General features: G+C 35.1%; 1 non-coding gene across 1 annotated transcript; it reads left to right on the top strand.

The window, feature by feature from the left end:
• Positions 1–18,177: 18,177 nt before the first annotated feature.
• LOC118987855 (U6 spliceosomal RNA) lies at positions 18,178–18,284 on the top strand. Its single transcript, XR_005066658.1, has one exon. It is a non-coding gene; the product is annotated as a U6 spliceosomal RNA (small nuclear RNA).
• The last annotated feature ends 4,126 nt before the right edge of the window (positions 18,285–22,410 follow it).

Here is a 22,410-nt window from a genome sequence, read left to right as displayed (position 1 = left end):
TACTAACAATGTAATCTTAAACCAGTTTTCTTCTAATTCTAGGTTTCCTGCATTGCAAAATGAAAACTAATATCCCAACTTCCTACGGCAGGTATGAGGATAAACTTATATTAATGTATATAAACTGTAATAATATCTTGTACAAAAGAAGTGCTCAGAAGTAAGATTAGTTTTATTATAATTAGTATTCTACTCTTAAAATCAATCACAGAATTTCTACTGTTATTTTTATTTGTAACTAACTGGTGATTTTATGTTCATAAAACTGCTTTAAAAATGATGTGAGTAATAAAAACTGTGACTATGAATACATGACAAGAATGAATAACTGAATCATGAAAATTCTGAAGTTTAAACCTCATAAAGAGCCCCTTTGTGTATTTTATATAAAATGTTTTCAACTGAAATATATTTTAGGTTTACAATCTCATCCAAAAAGTATTTTAGTTGAAAATATTTTATATAAAATACACAAAAGGGCTCTTTATGAGGTTTACACTTCAAATAATTTTCATGTGACTTCACCTTTATCAGGAATACAAACAAGCAAGCAAAATATAACCAAAGACACTGAAATAGAGAACAGGCTGACAGGGACCAGAGGGGAGAGGGGAAGGAATTTCAGGTGGAAAAGGGAAGGGTTTACAGGAACAAGTATAAAGGACACATGGACAACAACTAAGGAGGGTGGAAATGGGAGGGAGGTGGGGAGCACTGAGGGGGTGGGTTGGATGGGAGTAAAAGACGGAAAACTGTATTTGAACAATTAAATAAATAAATTTAAAAAATAAAATATGTTTTAATCTCTAATTTTCTATAACTACATGAAAAAGCAAACAGGATCTTGCAAAGCAATTTTATTTTTCTCAAAAGTGTTTAACATATTCATTAATGTCATCTAAACAAAAATCAGTTTGAAGTGGTAAAATGATATATCTCTTTGCACATATTTGGCACCTCAGACAGTTATTTCAGACAATTAGTTCAGTACTGCCAATCAAGTGGCCTAGTAACTTAAAAGGAAGAGTGCTTCTTTTATAGCATCCTCCCTTTCTGGTCCATTGGACCACAGTTTGGCTTTCACGGGAGCCGCTTGCATCACGACTCCTACACAGAGAGATCCTACTGTGCTCAAGTTTTATTTCATCAGTATTCTATTTTCACCAGGTTATGTTCTAAATTATAAAAACACTTTAATTATTAGCTTAACGTAACAGATATTAATATAGGTTTTTCTTTGTAACAATTTATGAATGGAAGAGCTTCTCATCATATATAATAACATACAATAATATAAAGAGTAGTCACCATCCTTTTAACCACAAAAGTAGATACCTAATTGTGATGTAATCTCAACCTCATTTAATCAGAACACTGTACATTTCAATTGAGTGTAAAATATATTAAATGGCCCAATAGTGCCTTCAATGTTAAATTCATCCCTTGTTTAATAAAAAGATTTATTTTTACTTGCAATTAATAATTTAAGCCAACAATTGTTAGCCATACATATACCTTAATGAAGTCAATTTTTTTCTCTGAAAATTAAAGACTTCATTTATGAGCATCATTTTGCCAGATAAAAGTATTACTATGTAACACCATTTAGGATTTCACTTATTTTTTTAACCTGATGTCATATTTTTTAAACTTCATGTAAACAAGTATACAGAACTGATTTTTTGACAACAAATATCTTTGTATGAAGAATGCTATAATTTTTCAGTTTCTAACTGAAATATATATAATCACACACATTTGATGTTTATTTTCTTCCTTCTTTTAAATCTTGTGGGCTACTACTTTATTTTCCCTAAGCAGTAAACAGACTCTTACTTTATTTTGCAAAGCAATCTTGCTGTAAAGAAAGTTGCTCTCCGTTCTTATGTTGTTCAAGGTATGAGACCCAAGGCCTCCAGGGCATGTTTCCAATAGAAATCTTAATGAGAGCTGTGTTACCCATCTCAATCCATTTGAGTTATCAGATCTTATGTTTTAGATGTTCATCATTCAAAAATCTTATTTTTTCCAGTGGTAGATAAAAAGAAGTTTGAATTTAGAGTATATAATAAGAAATATGCTTCATATATTGTTAGTTGGATTGTCTGTGTTCCTAGACTAGAAAGAAGTTTCTTGATAATTATGCAAATTTATTAAAACTATATTATTTCAGTAGGTAAAAATGGCATAAAATCTCTCATAGACTGGGAAAACAATTTCTATAAGCCTGGTTTTCCTATTATTTTTGTTTTATTGGAGATAATTACCTTGGAACTATGGCAAACAGAGAGTTTTTCCATTTTAATTCACTGAATTTTTAGATGTATGCATACACACTGCTACAAAATGCTATTTCTTAGTATTTACACACACACACACACACACACACACACACACACATATATATATACATATATATATATATACACATTTTCATAAACTCCAAATAACTAAACCACCTTCTCTTGTAGTTAAGAAAGGCTACTGCTGAACACTGCCGTTTAAATCCAAGGTCTCTATGCTGCGTTTTACCCACACCTCCGTCTGGGCCTGAGCATGGATACAGGCAACCCCTCCTGTGCACCAGCAATGCCTGTTCCTGTTTTCATAGCTCCCTTCTCTCTAAGCTGCTGGCTCCACTGACCTACTCCTACCATAGACTCGCTCTGCTCACTCTAACCCCATTTTCTGTGTCACACTCAACACACCAAAAACCATCTCTGGATCAATTCTTAAAACTACTTTCTTTACTTTTATGACCAGACCACAAAGAGATGCTGGAGAAAAGCAAAAATACAAGGCATGAATTCACTTCTTTAACTTCTCCAAATCAAAATAGGTCTTAAAAAATTTATGAGTGCAACTGGAAAGCTTTATGCTGAGTGAAATAAGCCAGGCGGTGAAAGACAAATACCATATGATATCACCGTTAACGGGAATCTAAACAACAAAACAAACAAGCAAGCAAAATGTGACCAAAGACACTGAAATACAGAACAGGCTGACAGGGTCCAGGTGGGAGAGGGAAGAGAATCACAGGAGAAAAGGGGAAGGACTCACATGAACAAGTATAAAGGACACATGGACAATAACTAAGGTGGGGAGCGGAAATGGGAGGGAGGTGGGGAGCATGGGGCGGGGGGCAGGGCTGGGAATACAAGACAGAAAACTGTACTTGAACAAGAATTAAATGAAAAAAATTTATGAGTGCAATGAAAGAGCTTCACATCTCAGGTAATACCTATGATATTTTTAACAGTTTTTTTTTACCAATTTGTTATTAATCAGCTATCTTTTGAATTCATTTTCATGGTTATTCTGGGGTGCTGGTTAAAAATGCAGACATCATGACCTGCCCTGTATCCACCAAATCAGAATGTCTGGGGATGACATCTGCATTTTACAAAAATCCTTAATTGATTCTCATGGACAGTAAAGTTTAAGAACCCCGATGGTGAAAAAATGTATATATAAATATATTAGTTAAAAATTATAAATTAAAAGATTAAAAGATAATGTATATATACATTAAAAACACAGAGGCAGGTAAGATACTAACAGGATTAGTGAGTTAGATTCTTCATCTTTTGTGTTAGTCAACCAATTGTACAAAAACTAATTCATGTATTTAGTTAATATTTAAATGCATATTTACTTGTAGGTAAGAAAGACAGTCAATAAATTGTTGTCTATGAATAATAACAAAGAACAGATTTGAAATATGAGAGGAGTTAGAAAATACAGATAATTTTAGAGTATCAATTCTTTTTTTAATATATTGATTAGCTAGTTTCTAACAAAGAATCTTTGGTGCCAAAGACCTCCAGCTCAAGTTCAGGTACCATGTACTCATTCTATTCCCTCATACTCACTTCTAGCTTTAATATTTACTCTTCCTTATATGTTAAAAATTTCTTTTTACAACTGCAGTTTTCCATTTAAAAATTTTCATTTTGCCTGTCCTTTGTGATGCTTGCAAATCTTGTGGTCAGAGTGTTCTTCCTATGCATTGGTCTTTGGAATAAAAATATTTTTCACAACAAAACTCTCACAAACTTCCACTTGGCTGCTGCTCCGTTAGTAACAGGCAATATACTTCGGATTGTTTCTTTTCCAGTCTGGGGTTACATGGTTGAGTGTTTTGGTAGTTTTCCTGACCATTGATTAATTTTGATGAGGAGACACTGATCAACACAGTTAAACAGAACATCCTAATGGCATTTAGCAGATAATAAGCAACAAACATTTGTTGTACAATACCCCAAGCATTGTTATGTAGAAAATATCTGAGAACAGATTATAATAGCTATTTTACCAAAAAATGCTTGGGGCCCTGGCTGGTGTGGCTCAGTGGGCTGGGCATCATCACATAAGCCAAAAAGGTTATCAGTTTGACTCCCTGTCAGGGTACATACCTGGGTTGCAGGCCAGGTCCCTGACAAGGGTTGTACAAAAGGCAACCAATTGATCGTTTCTCTTCCTCTCACTCTCCCTCCTTCCTTTCTCTCTAAAAATGAATAAATAAAATCTTGCTGGTCACAGAATTTTTAAAACCTGTGTATTGAAAAGATACCAAATGAGGCCCTGGCTGGCCTAGCTCAGTGGATTGAGCACAGGCCTGCGAACCAGACAATCGCGGTTCGATTCCCAGTCAGGGCACATACCTGGGTTGCAGGCCAGTTCCCTGCAGGCCAGCTCCCAGCAGGGGACGCACAAAAGGCAACCATACATTGATGTTTCTCTCCCTCTCTCCTTCCCCTCTAAAGATAAATAAATAAATAAAATTTTTAAAAAAATACCGAATGAATAAAATTATACTTAATACGCATTCTCATCTTGCTAAGAAGGAAAGACTTTCAAAATCCCCCTTCTCTTAAGTTGCTGTTCTCTATGCTTACTAACAGAGCTGAGTGACTGTGAAAAATGGATAAAGGCCAACTTCAGGGTGAAGGGAAAACTCTGTGAGTAAAGAAAAAGCAGGCATGTGAATCATAGGGGCAGTTTTATCATTCTACACCTAGAAATCTGGACTATGGTCAACAGTAAGAATATTAAGATAGTCATTTGCTATAATTAACTGACTCCTAAAGCTAAAACAATTTTAGATTTTAACATGTGAGATTATGTACTATAGTCACTCATGCTGTTGGCCCTGTCAGGGTTTCACAATCTTCTACTTGGATTCCAAACCTCCCACAAAGCCACTTTCACCCATAAAGTGCTGCCAAATTCATGTTCCTGACAGGATATGAATAGAGATTTCCCATTCTGCCATTAGTTGCTGTGTCAATTTACAATGACTTCTTTAAGGGAAAGGTGTATGGTGGACGGCTGTATTGAATACAGTTCTTCAACTTCTGTCTGTACCCTTTACCTTTTAACTTTGAATTTTGCCATATGACTTGCTTTAGTCAATAAAATTAGGTAAAATGATAGCCTAAGCTTAATTCTTAAGAGCCCTTGTGAGTTTCTAATCGCTCTCTTGTGCTGCATCATTGAGAGGAGAAGAATATACCCAGGCATCTGTGTTAGTTCCTGGAGGGGAATGAAAAGCTATGGAGCTGAACCACCCAGTCAGTCAGGCCAGATCATTTAACCCAACCACCTAGAGACGTTCCCATTAACCTAGCGTAGATCAACAGCTCTACAAAGAATCCAGAGATCTATAAGAATGAGTCATTATGGCTTTAAATCACTACATTTGGGGGTTTTTGACTTCATGGTGTTTCTGAGGCAATGGCTAAATGATTGCTACATGTGTCACAACATAAACTTCCTTGAGTCTCTAAAGTCAATGACTGTTTCAATTTGGTATTCGTCTTAGTCTTTATAAGCATGTACTCAGGAGTCGGCTTGCATAGATTTGAATGCTAGCTCCACTATTTAATATGAGTGTTCAATAAGTTATATAAAGTTTATTTCTCACTTATAACAGGATGAGAGCCATTGAAGTGTCTGAATGATTAAATTAAAAACAGACAAAATATAACTTGTCATTCACTCAATCTTTATTGTATATCACTATATTTGTACTTATTTATGTTCCATTTTAAATATCATATAAAACAAATAGATAACATAAAATAAATTTAGTGAGTAAAACAAAGTGAGAGAGAACAAATATAGGAAAACAAGATGATATCAAGAATGCGTTTAGTACACAAAACTCATAGAACGAAAACCTGTGTGTGTACTACAGATTGACCACTAATGTATTTTGAAGCTTTCAGAAGCACCGTGAATAGGGAAAGATCATTTATAAAATACACAGTACCAATTAGATAAAAAGAAACTACAACAGGTCCTCTAATAATGCCATTTCATTCAAAGGCATTTCATTACAACCTTGATAAGACGGATGCCATACGAACTCAACTTTGTTGGCATCAGTCAGCCTATGATAAAATCAGTTTCATTATGAGTTGTTTCCCCTAAAGTCTCAGAACCCATTGACAACAGTAAATGGGGACTTACCATAGCTACTTAGAAGGAAATTTAAGATTTCCTTTCAAACATTTCCATAGAAAAGTAGGTTCTTAAGTTTGTGACATATTGTCCCAATCTCAAGAATTTTGCAGGACAGAAGTGGAGATAACCATAAATTCAAAACATTTGATGAGTGTGACACCTAAACACAACTCAAAGAAATGCACTGTGGCAAACAGACACACCATTTCCAATACTATCTGCAATATTCTTAAATTGATTAGCAATTAACAACAAACAAAAAACCCTCACAAAATCAAAGTGTCTACTCTGCATTAAGCTTTTTTATGGATTGTGTTGAAGAGTATTTAGGCTTTAATCATATGGACCTGCATTAAGCTAATTTAACTAGCATAAACTCTTGTCAAAACATCCTAAGGTAACAAGTGACCTTAGAAGTCATAATTTAGATATACCTTTAAATCTATTCTATAGGCGCATACTAAAAAACAAAACAAAACAAAACACAAAAGCCTCTACTTTGAGGGCTTTTTACAAATTAATGAAATCTAAAAAAATAAAGCACTTTCATTTTAGGAACAAATTTTATATATCCTTATGATTCATGTGAAAATGTGTCAGCATGTTTATTGGAGATAAGCTTTAAAGTGATTTAGATATTTTTAACAAATATAATTTACTTAAGTAGACATAAAATTTAGAATTGAGTAAATTGCCAATTTGCTGATATCTATTTAATTTGGAAGTCAGGGATAAGCTATAAAATTATTTTTAAAAATAACTGAAATGAGAAACATACACTTAAAGCCCTTAGTAAATGAAGTTGTATTTCCCCACATATTAAAAAAAAAATTCCTTGCAGCTATTAAATAGTTTGGGGAGAAAAATCATTTTGCATTATGTTTAAGGAAGGCACAATGTTTGAAAAAGGTATTACTGTAGCCAGAAAGGGAACATTTATTGTGTTTAAAGGATTTTATATATTGTATATATATTTAATAGTTATGATAAAAGATATTAAATGTCCCAAGTTAATAAATTATATAAAGGTAATATTAATATAAAATAATGTGGTTAATTTTATATTTTATTCTTCACAATATTTACTTTTGATAATTAATGTATATTTGCTATTTTTCTAGTAAGCCTTGGCTATAAAACCAATTTTCTACAATTAACCATTTTACTTATATTCAACTTTGCATATGCACTATTAAACTTTCATGTGTGATTTTTTATTCAAGTAAATATTACCTTAAAAATTATTATTCATTCTATTGAGTTATTCTTAGTAATTAGATAATAGTTGTAAAGCTTCTTTTAAAATACAAATCACTAAACAAATAAAGAGAATCATATTAGATATTTCTATAAATAATTAATGATAAAGTATAATTATGGTCAATCTTCAAATTAGAAACATCTTGATAATACTTTCAATAAATACTTCTATTTTAATTAAGTGAATTATATAACACATGATTTGAATATAAGTAAATCTTAGTATTTATGTGGTTAAGTTTTTTACTATTTCATTTATTTTATAGGAAACTTAATTTTCTTTTACCTTTTTAAATTGTTGTTCAAGTACAATTGTCTCCATTTTCCCCACTACTCCCCCCAACTCCACCCAAACCCACCTCACTCCCTGGATCCTACGCACCTTTGGCTTTGTCCCTGTGTCCGTCATTCATGTTCCCAATGACTCTGCTTTTCTTAACGTTTTGAGAGTACATGTTAAATATAATTGAATATACTATCAATAATAAAAACAATATTGATTCCTCTGGATATAACCTATTTGTGTTTATATATCTGTCATTCTTATCTCTGTCCTGCTCTCTGATACATGGAAAATTGAAGTGTTTTTAGTGTTTTGCTATTACCTGTGACGTTGCTATGTTTATTCTTACCAAAGCATTCCCTTCCTCTCCTCTTCTGATTGGGTGTAGGGTTGATGGGTGAAAGATGAGATTCAGGAAGAGAATCAGTTTAGGTGGTGAGCCCCGAGGTGGTAACACTTCCTATTTTCGCTAGTGCCTAACTAACTCCAACTCTCGCTCCTTTTCCTACCTTCTGCTCACATCTTGGTAAACAGTCAACTTTTAAAACCATCCCCAAATAATCAGTTTGACAGTGAGTGCATCTTGCCACTGCTAGGGCCTTGACAGAAGAGAGAAAGACATTATTATCAAAGGAATTAAATATGAGTAAGTCTAATAGATGAGGTAATTACTATAGGTTACAAATATAAACTTGTGTGAATTACTTTTACTCCACTTACTTTTAACTGTACATGTTCATGATTTGGAATGTGAAGACCTGGTGGACTAATCGTGCCCTTGAAACATGTCACGTTGTCCATCTTAATCAGTTATTTGAAGTGAAAACTCTTTATTTTCTATTCATCATTCACATAAACATTTTATGATGAATGATGATATCAGTCTCAGGCAGAAAAAATAAACACAGATGAGTAAGACAATTGTCAATTCCTCAAAGTGCTCACAGCCTAGTGAGGAAGTCAGCATGTAGAATGATAAATGTCAATTCAATAGATCCATGTAGGAATACTGTGGAATCTTGGTAGAGGGAATGACTAATTCCACTGGGTTGGTAAGGAGAGGTTGAGTAACCTTTTGGCATTTGAGCTGAGGAAGGCATTTGAAGGATGAGGCAACCTCCACAGGGGCAGAGCAATAGAGAAGAATTGAAGATAAACAGCACGCAGGTACGATGTTGTGAAAGACACTCATTCTGTAGACTTCCCAATGTTCATCTGAGTGTGGCTGGAGCACAAAGTGCCCACTAATGAGTGGTAGGACTGGATTTCTGCCCCGCTCTCTGCTCAGTGACGTGGCTGCAGTAACTGAAAATTCACAGTGCCGCCTCTGTCTTTCTTCTCACTTCCATTAAATTACAAACAAAGCAAAAAAAAGCCACTTAAAATTGTTTACAAAATAGAAGCCACAATGTAAACAAATCTTCTCCTTGGTACATTGTCCCCTCCCCAACTACTACCTATATCTCTTTTTGCTTTTACAATGTAATTACTACACAAAGCTAAATATACTCATCTCCACTACATAATTGCTTTTCATTGTTGTTCATTACAATTACATTTAATATAATTGCTTAGAAACCAAAATGCATATAATCTTTGTGTATGATATACATATAATAAAAATAAAAGAAAACCTGCATGCACTCATGATACAGATTAAAAAATAGACTATTAACAATGTCCTCTCCCTAATCCTGTCTCCTCCTCCCTAGGGATAAACTCTTCCTAGAATTTTGAGTTTATTATTCTATTGCTTTTATTTGTAGCCTTAGGATATAACCCTAGCTGTGGAATTGCTGGGTCAAAAGGCAGTTCTATTTTTAGTTTTTTGAGGGAATTCCATACTGTTTTCCACAGTGGCTGCACCAGTCTGCATTCCCACCAACAGTGCACTAGGGTTCCCTCTTCTCCACAACTTCCCCAACACCTGGTGTTTGTTGCTTTGTTTATGATGGTCATTCTGACCTGTGTGAGATAGTATCTCATTGTAGTTTTAATTTGCATCCCTCTGATGGATAGCAATACTGAGTGTCCTTTTACATGTCTCTGGGCCCTTTGTATGTCCTCCTTGGAAAAGTGTCTGTTCAAGTCCTTTGCCCATTTTTTAATTGGGTGCCTGGCTTCTTAGAGTCCAGTCGTATTCTTTATATGTATTCTTTATATATTTTAGAGATTTGTAGCCTTACTATAAGTGTACTTATAATCAATATATTGATTAATTTTTCAAAGCTTAACATCTTCTATACATTGAGTTATATGAAGTTGTATGCATTCCATGACATTTCTCACAGCTTCCTTCCTGAGTGATACCTACAGCCATGATTCATGAGTGGTACCTTTTGCAGAGTGTTTCACTATATGGAAAATTCATAAACTTCTTAACTACTTACCATCAGTAGAAATTTGAATTGTTTCTAGCTTTTTGCTATCACATGTGATGCTACTACATTTATTTTTGAACATCTCTTCTTGAGCCTATGTGGTAATTTCTTTGGGGTGCAATTCTTCACCTCTACTGAAAATAGCATGATGTGGACCCCAGCCCACGGGGTCCATTTGTTGCAGATGCAATGAACAAATTCACACAGACTACAGAAGTCCTGTGGAAGAAAAGGGATGACATGACCACTCTCTGAGTGAGAGTGAGCTCCAACCCCTGCCTGGACAGGCTTTTATTGCTTTTCTGGGTACATTATATTGAGGATGGTCCTTCATTTACTATATACAGGTTTGCTTTAGGTATTTACCTTTTACAGATAACAGAGGAGAAGAAGTTGCTAATTACTACAAAGAAAAAGAATATTGCAAACGCAAAGGAAAAAGTGGTTGAACTAGTTACACTCCATCCTCAGGAGGTTTAGCACAGATTTTAGGAAGTTACTTTTAAGATATGCAGTAAACATTTTCTGCCTCAATTCAGGGTGAGGGAGTTTTAGCAAAAATCAAGCCTCATAGCAGCCTAGGTACATTGCAGGCCTGATTCCCCATTGGAAAACTGATCCATGGGCTGGGGTCCTGTGTGCCGACTTGCTACCTGCTGGTTTTCCAAATCAGGGGCTGGGCTACATTTGCCATGCCATGCAGATAGGTTCCCCATAATGGTAAATTGTTTTCAAAAGCAGCTGTGCCAATCTATACTATTCCACTCATGTGTAAACTGAACTATTTTATTACATTATTCCTGGGACTTATTATATTTTCAAAAATAATCTTATAGATTAAAGACTCAATGTAGATTTAATTTTTATTTCTGTTTAATATTGAATGTATTGGTCTTATGTTTTCTCTTTTTCTCAATATTTGCCAGTTTAGTTATTTGCTAATATATATGTGTTTGTGTTAGTTTAATCTAGGTTTTCAAATATCTCTACCTTTGGAAGTGTCTTTTGGGAACACTACCCTGCAAATAACTCCATGGGTCTATTCTGGTTTTCAAATGGCTGACATTTTCAAAAGTAACAGTGCTATGCAAACCCATTCTCCTCTCCCCTACATTATTTTCTATCTCATTATCATTTTGTACTTTTCCTAAAAGCAGTTATCATATAATTTTACATAATATAATGTTTTTATGTATACATTTTTGATAGAACGTATGCTTCAGTAGGGCAAGGTTTTTGTTTTAACATTAGCACTGTGTCATAATTGCCTGAAAAGATAACAGGAATGTAGTATGTGCTAAAGTATTATTCACTGCTGCATGAATGTATTGAACCTCATCATATGCCCCTCTAAAACCCCCTTTCTAGAAAATAAAAAGAAAAAAAAAACTTAAGAAAAACTGTAGTACTCAAAATAGTAGTTTAATGGTGAAAATACTATGTTTGTGGCTTATAGGCATGGAACCTGAATTTGTTACTTCATTATGTAGGTTACTTGTCCACTTTGAAGCTTACTCTCATATAAATTGAGTTAATTATTAAAACTTCATTGTGAATCATAAATAAGACAATGTTTTATAGCAGAAGATCTATAAGCTTGCAAACTCGTTCCTAGTGTTGGTTTTAATTAAGCACAATTTTATCACAAATCTGTTAGAAGATATTGGTTGGAATTACATTAAAAGAAAAATTATAATTAGTGTATTTAGTCTCTTTAAAATATTACATAAAATTCAACACACACATGAATAAAGGATAAAAGACTTTGATATTTCTGATTTTTTCTTGCAATTTACTGGGAATTACATTAGAAATAGGAGAAATGTGAATCATGATTCAAAACCCAAGGCCATAAAAAATAAAATAAAATTATGTTTAATGCTGCATTAGTTTAGATACTTGTCTTACTAGAAGAACACAAGATCATTAGACTGTCTTTCTATTTTATTTTTATTGCTGTTCAATTACGGTTGTCCCCATTTCCCCCCATTACTCTCCCCTGCCCTACACACCCCACCTCCCCAATCTTTCCCCAACCTCCACTGTCTTTGTCTATGGGTCCTTTAATTGCAAGGTTTTTGTTTTATGAATCAACTAGAATTGCTTGTTAAATCACACCAAAGTCAATTGCTATAATCTCCCTACAGAAGTATCTATAAGGCTTCCTAAAAATTCAAATGAAATTACCTCAATATTGAAAACCTCTTGTGTTGGTTAGTTGTTTCAGTGAGCAGGCTTATGCTGTTTGTTGTTTTGTCTGTAAGAAAGTGGTCTAAAGGAGGAAGAATTTCAAGTAAATATATGGATTTTTCTATAGGTTTATAAAGATTATAAAAACAAATGCTTCTTTTAAGTGCTGCAAATTTGTGTAAATATCTAAACTTTTCCTATTATAATTATGTACCAATTGTCATAATTCAATTGCTTATTTTGAAAATACACCTCAAACATATTTTCCTGAAATTTACCTCTAAAAATTCAATTAAATGAGATTATCTCAACTTTAAGATTCTATTAAAATTAAAATTTCTAAACATACTGCTTTTTATTAGAACATTGATTATTTATATGAGTTTTATTTTTTATTTAATTATTTTTCAAGTACAGTTTTCTGTCTATTACTCCCATCCCATCCCACTCCCCTCCTTCCCCCCCTCCTTCCCATTTCCACCCTTCTCAGTTGTTGTCCATGTATCCTTTATATATGTTCCTCTAAATCCCTCCCCTACTTCCCCTGAAATTCCCTCCCCTCTTCCCTCTGGTCACTGTCAGCCTGTTCTCTATTTCAGTGTCTTTGGTTATATTTTGCTTGCTTATTTGTTTTGTTGTTTAGCTTCCTGTTAAAGGTGAGATCATATGGTATTTGTCCTTCAACACCTGGCTTATTTCGCTCAGCATGATGCTTTCCAGTTCCATCCATGTTGTTGCAAAAGGTAGGAGCTCCTTCTTTCTTTCTGTGGCATAGAATTCCATTGTGTATATGTACCATAGTTTTTTGATCCATTCATTTACTGACGGGCACCTAGGTTTATTTTTCAATGCCTTTCATCTTAATAATAATGTATAGACTTTTCAAAAGGATTTCATTAATAACCTTCATAAATCACATGCTTTTAAGTTTTTGTTTTTTCCTCTTCGCTATTCACCAAGTGGTTTTAAGACTTTAAAAATCCATTTTCTAGGTTATGCATTGGAATGGTGAACAATCTATTGCCAGTTTATGATGATTAGCTCATATGCTCAGTGCCATTCATCGTCTCATCTCATGTTTCGTTGAGAGCCTGAAATCACCTATGCTAATAAATCAAAGCAACAAAGTGAAATCATGAAGGATTGCACCCTGCAGTTCTGTAATGACAATGTCCCAAACTTGCTTTTCCCCGGATCATCAAACTGAAAATAGTCAAAACTGTGCTTCTCATTTATCCCCTCTGGTACAATAAGTTTCTCTTCCTGACTCTTCTATTTCTGCCAGTGACTCCACCATTCTTCTAGTTATCCATGCTAAAAAATGCTGTACATAAATTTTAACTCTTCCTTCTCTTTAGATACCCCTTGTCATTAAACACCATCTTTTGGGCACTTTTCTTGGTAAGCTCACTGCACTTATTTTGTTATGACCTTCACAAACTTATTTAATTTTCTCCTTACCTCCCACTTTGTCTTTTACAAGAATATCCTAAAACAGAGTCACAGCTTCCACCAGCTGACCTCCTAATCAATCTTTCCTGGCAGAAAACACCACCAAGGCACACCATGACTACATCCCACCCTGCACATAGACTCCAACAGCTTCCCTCTCCCTCTTAAAAAATCTGCATCACCCACATTTGCTTCCAGCAGGATATAAAGGGACCCAACATGGGGATGGATCATTTGTCTGCTGTGCAACAGAAATGCAAAGCAAAATAAGGAAGATATACCCTTAATTTTTATATGGGCATTTGTCTTTTTGGACTTCTTATCATGAAACCTCTTCCTATTTTAGAGGAAATTCTTCCCAACGTGTCTCTGGAGGAGGCAAAGTATCTACCCTCCATGAAATCCTAAGAGAGAGATTTTTTGCTCTCCCTATATCCTGTGAGCCAATGTGCTGTGAGCAAATGACCCAGGTTCAAATAATTAGGTATGGCCACTAAAATGTGAGTCACGAAGAAATGTCACAAAAAGGAGTGGAAAAGAAGTTTGTATGTTTTGGCAGCAACAGAAATACATGTCTGAGTGCAGTGGCAAGCTGTTTTACAGAGGTCACTGCAGAGGTGGCCTCTGGCCATGGCAGTGTTGGAGCTGGGTTGTTTTATGGCTAACTTCCACTAGTTGTTGTCTATTTTCAAAATACAGTTCTCAATCTTTCTTGCCCACTTAGGGAGCAAGAATGCTTCCATTAAAGTGTTTTCTGCATGAATTAAATGTTGGTTATCCATGGATTACTGTAACTGAACTGAAGACAGAATTCCCTTAAGGAAATGTGCAAATTATTATTTTCTTTGTAAATTGGCCTTTGTATGTCAAGAGGCAGAACATTAGATTACTATTCGAGTATTGGAATCTAGTAGAGGAGAAATAGCTAATTACATAATCACCTATAGTCATCCGAAAATGAATTAAACAAAATGTTGTGGAAGTCTGTGAGACCCCACCATAGGGAAATATGGGAAATATGGGAAATATGAATGGTAAAAGGCTATGAATTTCATGGTCATAGAATTGAAGGACTCTTTCTAACAATTTAAGTCAGTAACTTTCTATGATTATGCTAATGTAATATATTCATTTTTCTAGCATAGCAGCCAAAACCAAAGCCAGAGTTTGATTCTGCAAATTGTTAAATCACTGCACCCACTGAATCATGACTTTCCACAACTTGTGAAATGTTGGGCATTTGTTAGGAAGTAGTAAGACCACAAACACCACAGTGTAAACACACACAAATTCCAAGAGCCCAAGAGTGATTCCCAATGACCATTGCACTCCCTTGGTCAAACTAATTCTATTTCTACATCTCTGAGGCATAATAATACCAATTCTATTTTATTTCAGGATGTTTTCTCGTGACCTATTTTAGTCTAGTTTAAACTGATACATATGGAATCATATTCTAACATGTCCCCCTATATGGCCAGTTGCAAAGTCAAAACTTGGAAGCCCTGGCCAGTATGACTCAGTTGCTTGAGCATCATCTCATATACCAAAAGGCTATGAGTTGGATCCCAGGTCCAGGGTCAGGACACATACCTAGGTTGTGAGTTTGATCTCCAGTTGGGGTATGTATGGAAGGCAACCAACTGATGTTTTTCTCACATTGGTGTTTCTCTCTCTTTCTTCCTTTTTCTTTGAAAGAATGAAAAAAATGTCCTCAGGTGAGGATAAAAAATAATAATAATAAAACTTGGAAGAGAAGGCACATAAAAACCTGAAGAAATCTGCTAATTTCTATTAGTAAAATTCTGGGGATTTTATATGAGATTTGATCCCAAAAGTGTATAGAACATAACTTTAGAATGCAATGGATTTTCATGGGTGTATTTACTGGCTATTTTGCAGATATTTACAGATACAAGAATGATTCAATTCTTTACTTGCTACTTTATGGGAATCTTGACTCAGGAATGTTAATACTAAACATAGTTGATCGTATAGCATAATATGGGGTACAGAATCCAAAAATTTCTGGAGTATTTTAATTATATAAATGTTAGGCATGGAAGAAAAATGTATGTGGATATTCTATAGTCAAAAGTTAGGCCTAATGGACATTTGTCATTATTTTAATTTTTTCCTACATACAAACCTTTCCATTTTGGAGAAATGTTCCATTTCTTAGTTCCTGGAGACAGGTAGGACTCATTTTCTCACTACAATGTCAAGGATGAAGGCCATGACCTCTGGCTCACTACATGCTGCTTTATAGAGAACTCTGAGTCTGGAGTAAACAACATTCACACACACACACACACACACACACACACACAGACTGGACAGAAGGCTACACCCAGAGGCGGTAGCAACATCTATTGTTTCCAGTACAGAGGACTGTGTATGGCTTCTGGGATAGCAAGTTGTGGCAGCATACTGGTATGCTCTATCTTCATTGGTTGCTTGCTTCTCACAAAATGGATTGTAACATTTATAACATTTTGTTCTTGTTAACCTGTGCTAGTTCTAAGATCTTTCCAGTAAATTACTGTTTTCTGTTTAAGCTAGCCAGGCTCACTTTTGTAACCTGTCACCCAAAACTATGATTAATCCAGTGTTCAAGTACAGATTTTGCAAACTCATTGCAGACTATTTCAGGCGTTGGAAGTGCCACGAGGTAACTCATTCTTGGGAATGGAGCTTGGAGATCATTTTGTTAAGTGGAGGACAGTGATGGCAGGTGTGCTAGCGTCTGGGTCATTCTAGACATTTTATCTGAAAAAAAGGCAGTGGGATGCTGGAAACAAGGTCCAGTCAGTGCCCTCAAAATTGGAACATTAACAAGGAAAGGTCTTAAGAATATTTTTCCTTTTCCTCAGAGTTTAATGATACGTTTCCTAGAGAGAGAGATATCAACTCTGCCTTTGAGAGTTCCAGACAAAGTAAATTGTACAGATGACCTGGCTGGTCCAGGAGAATGGTCCAAATGTAGAGCACAATCAGGGATGTGAGATATGGAGGTTGATAATTCCAGAATGAGTCTCAGGAACGGTGTTCCTAAAATTTACTGGCCTCAGGTAGGAGGCTTTTCATAATATAAGCAGTGTCACTCCCTGTTTTTAGGAGAGGTCACAAAGACCAGCAAATGGCTGGGCCTTCTTTATGGGGCTGAGACGGGGCCTGGTATGGGGCAGTGTGTAATCTGGCATTCATTCTCCAGTATTAGTGGTTCGGTTTTCTGCCTATGCCCTACCGTCCTGGCAAACAATGCCTTTCTTGACTCTTTCAATATTCCAGACACTTTCCAGATGCTGGCTTTAATCTCTTTATTTATTAATACTGTTGTTTGTTTTAAAGGACTCCTGCTGTGTCCTTGTGCTCCAAAATCCTACCAAGGAAAAATTCAATGGTAAATTCTTCCATGAAGTCTTAGCTGATCTTTTTTAGCTGGAATCTCTTTCACTGCTAAATGCTCTCAGCATTTTGTACGAAAAATAAATGCTGTGGCCTTGGTTAAGTGAGAGGCTAAAGTCTATTGATGAGTGGCAGAAATCAATCAAAGCAGGGAAAAGGCCTGAGGTATAAACTTGCCAAAAAAATTCAGAATTGATAACCTCAGCACTGAGCCTATTAACTGGATCATTGCACACAGGCAGGGGGAGTGGGGCTGAAGCCAGGAGCCCAAACACCAAGGGACATCCCACACCCTCCCATATCAGCATCCCAGAAGCTGAGAACAGCCTCTTGCTTTCTTACTCTCACTAGTAAATGGGAACTCTTGCCACTCTCCTAGGCCTGATTCTCTACTTGAAGAGTTAGACAGGGCTACACACACACGTGATTATTGCTTGCACATGGGTGGAATGTGGTAGATAGGAGTTGAGAACTGTAATTCTCTTGTGGTGTATTCATTAATATTACTATTGCATTAATTATGAAGGCAAATAAAATTTACTCTTTCCTTTTGAATTTTCCACAAAGCACATGCTATATGTGTAGGAGAAGCTCAGTAAAATGATTTTAGAGAGATAAATGAACAATTCTCACCATAAAATTTATTATGTATCTAAGGTGGGAGAATTAATGCCTATTTAATCCCCCATATTTTCTCTTTAGCATCTTATACTGTAATTATTGAAATTATTTTTTTTGCTCACTTCAGCAGCACATACACTAAAACTGGAACTATACAGAGATGATTAGCGTGGCCCCTGAGCAAGGATGAGAGGCAAATTCGTGAAGTGTCCCACACTAAAAAAAAAGAAAGGAAATTATTTCTCATGCTCTATTTAGATTTAAAACTCAGAAAACAGTAATTCTAGTTCACCTTAACCACGTTACTTTTATCTTTGGATACTGTTTTGATGCATTTTTGTGAGTAAATTTTTATAGTACAGTTAAACTTTTCTTAATTATACATTCTTCATCACATCAATCTCAAATTTGAGTGACTTCCACTGCATTTCTGTAAACTACTAAGGGCTGGTAATTATAACACATTTCACACATTTATGTAATGAAATCCCAAATAATAAAACCAGATACTATGGAAAATGTAGTTAACTTCTCATGAAAAAAATCTTAATATCTTAAATCAAAACTGCATCTTCATTTTCTTTATGTTTATGTTTGGGAAAATAAATAGACCAAGGAATCACTATATTCCCAAACTGCATGCCTTTAAACAGCAACACATTACCATCTGATTGATTTTGTTCCAGGCAATTATGTTGAAATGGTCACCCTTAGAAATAAAGAGTGAATGGGTTGTCTTAATCAGGGCTTATAAAAAAGAAATTTAAAAAATCAGAGAAAAGATGACAAAGCCATATTATCAATGTTTTAATTTTTAATTTAAAAAATAAGAGTTTTTATTTGACATTTTGACCATTTACAGCCTAAATAGTAATTAACCACTAGTTTAGTTTTATAGGACATATTCTTCAATTTCAAAAAAGTCTAACAGTCTATGTAGGTGGTGGCACAAACCAGAACTGTTGCATTTCTATTTTGACAATTATTATAAGTTTTAGAGGCTACAAGTAGACTATATTTTAATCTACCTTAAAATTCTATTGATTATGAAAATCAGCCCTGACTGGTATAGTTCAGTGGATTGAACACAGGCCTCTGAAGCAAAGGGTCACCAGTTCGATTCCCAGTCAGGGCACATGCCTGGGTTAAAGGCCAGGTCCCCAGTAGAGGACACATGAGAGGCAACCACACATTGATATTTTTCTCCCGCTCTTTCTCCTACCCTTCCCCTCTCTCTAAAAAATAAATAAATAAAATATTTTTTAAAATACTATTGATTATGAAAATCATATTTAGCCAAATACAATTTTCTAATTTAAATACTTATCTGAACTTGGGTATAGCAGGCCCCTTCAAAAAAACCAGAATTATCTTCTGGAGGGAAGACCCCTTGTAGTAGAGGCTCCCCCTGCTAAGTGAGTGTTCTAGGGACACATCTGTATCAGTGTGCAAGCTGGTGTTGTTGTGAGAGACTGTAATTGGCTTCAGTGAATTTTTTTTTGCAGACTGTTTTAACATGTTTGCCCAGTTCATGATGGGTGATTTATGGGAACACCTGCTCACACTGGGCTGAATGTTCAGCAGTGTTTGACCAAAAAGGGCATGACCCCCATGCCCCACACTCCCTATTCAACCAATCTCACCCCAAGTGACTTTTTGTTTGTTTGTTTCCCAGCATGAAAAAAGTCCTCACAGGGAAATGTTTTGCTGATGTGGAACAGGTGAAACAAAAAACTGCAGAAGCACTAAAATACATCAAAATTGACGAGTTCAAAAACTGTTTTGAACAGTGGGAAAAGCACCTCATTAGGTGTATTACATCAAATGGAAAGGACTTTGAAGGTGACAGAAATTTAAACATGTAAGAATAAATACAAAATTTTGTATAAATAAATTTCATTTTGGGGGCCCTCCTTCATATTAAATTGAATTTCAAAAACCTAACAATGACATTCTCTATGTGCTAGGTAATGTAAAAAGATCAGTGTTATTTCATTTATCCCTTGCAGTAAGCCTTTAAAAAAAACCTCCCAATTTCAAAGCAGTTTAATAACTTGCCCAAAGTCAAACAATTGTGATATAATTTGAAATTATATTTTCTAAAATTATATAAGTTTTAACTCTTGGCTATCGTGAATTGTGCTGCTATGAACATTGGGGTGCACAGGTTCTTTTGGATTGGTGTTTCAGGATTCTTAGGATATACTCCTAAGAGTGAAATTGCTGGGTCAAAAGGCACATCCATTTTTAGTTTTCTTAGAAAATTCCATACTGTTTTCCATAGTGGTCGTACCAGTCTGCAATCCCACCAACAGTGAACTAGGGTCCCCTTTTCCCCGCAACCTCTCCAGAAAGAGTTGGAAGCAACCTAGATGCCCATCGGTCAATGACTGGATCACAAAACTATGGTACATTTACACAATGGAATTCTATGCTGCAGAAAGGAAGAAGGAACTACTACCCTTTGCAACATCATGGATGGAACTGGAAAGCATATGCTGAGCGAAATAAGCCAGGTGGTGAAAGACAAATATCATATGATCTCACCGTTAACAGGAATCTAAACAAACCAAACAAGCAAGCAAAATACGACCAATGACACTCAAATATGGAACAGGCTGACAGGGTCCAGAGGGAAGAGGGGAGAAAATCATAGGGGAAAAGGGAATGGACTCACATGAACAAGTATAAAGGACACATGGACAATAACTAAGGGTGGGGGGGTGGAAAGGGGAGGGAGGCAGGGAGCATGGGGCGGGGGGCGGGCAGGGTTGGGAATATAAGACAGAAACCTGTACTTGAACAAGAATTAAATAAAAATTATATTTAAAATAAAAAATAAAAAATAAAATTATATAAGTTTTAAAGATAGTTTATCATATTTTATGTATTATTATACTCATATATAACACACACAGTGGACAATTTCATTTATCCAGCAAGGAAATTTCTTTTTTAAAAAAAGTTTTGATTGTTTACAATAAGATTTGCATATTGAAATATTTTCTTCTCAAATATTGTACAGGACAATAACTTAATTTTATTTTTCCCCCTTATACTTTCTTACCCCCAGCAATCACCACACTGTTGTCCATGCCCATGTGTCCTTTCTCCTTTTTACTCAATCCCTCCATCCACTAACTCCTCCCCCTACAGAGCTGTCAGGCTACTCTCTTATCTATGAGTCTGTCTCTATGTGCCTAGCTAGTTCAGTTTATTCACCGGATTCCACATAGAAGTGAAATTATATGGTATTTGTCTTTTTCTGACTTGCTTATTTCACTTGGCATAACGCTCTTCGGGTCTATGCATTCTGTTGCAAAGGGTAAAATTTTCTTCTTTTTTTATGGCTGAGTAACATTCTTTTTTGTAAATGTACCACAGTTGTTATATCCACTCATCTATGGATGGACACCTGGGCTGCTTCTGTATCTTGGTGATTGTAAATAACCCTGCAGTAAACATTGGAGCACTTAAGGTTTTTTTTTGAATTAGTATTTTGGGTTACTTCTGATATATTCCCAGAAGTGGAATTGCTGAATCAAAAGGCAGTTCCATTTTTAATTTTTTGAGGTACCTCTATACTGTTTTCCATAGTGACTGTACCAATCACATTTGTGCCAACAGTGCAAAAGTATTTCCCTTTCTCCACATCCTCGCCAGCACTTGTTTGTTGATTTATTGTTGATAGCCATTCTGACAGGCTGTTTTGATTACTATGGCCTTTTAGTATAGTTTGATATTAAGTAATGCGATTCTTTCCACTTTGTTTTTCTTTCTCAGGATCACTGTTGCTATGTGGGGCCTTTTGTTGTTCCATATAAATTTTGGGGATATTTGCTCTAGATCTGAAAAATATGTCATGGGAATCTTGATAAAAATTGCATTGAATCTGTAGATTACTTTAGGTATTATGGGCATTTTAATTATGATAATTCTTCCTATCCATGAGCACAATATAATCTTTTATTTATATGTATCTTCTTCAATTTCCTTCTTCAGTCTATTACATCCTTGGTTAGGTTTATTCCTAGGCATTTAATTCTACTTGCAGCAATTATGAATGCAGCTATTTTGTCAATTTCCCTTTCTGTTAGTTCATTATTGGCATATAAATTTGCACCTAATTTCTTCATATTAATTTTGTATCTTTCTACTTTGCTGAATTTATTTATTAGTTTTAATAGCTTTTTAGTGGAATCCTTCGGGTTGTTTATGTACAGTATCATGTCATCTGCAAATATAGATAGTTTTATTTCTCCCTTTCCAATTTGGATGGCAATTATTTTTTCTTCTATGATTGCTATGGCTAGGATTTCCAGTACTATGTTGAATAGGAGAGGTGAA

The sequence above is a fragment of the Sturnira hondurensis genome, unplaced genomic scaffold (genome assembly GCF_014824575.4).
Source record: "Sturnira hondurensis isolate 20B ecotype Veracruz unplaced genomic scaffold, ASM1482457v3 Scaffold0005329, whole genome shotgun sequence".
NCBI lineage: Eukaryota > Metazoa > Chordata > Mammalia > Chiroptera > Phyllostomidae > Sturnira > Sturnira hondurensis.
The sequence above is the reverse complement of the archived record's forward strand: the minus strand, read 5'-3'. Positions and strand labels throughout refer to the sequence as shown.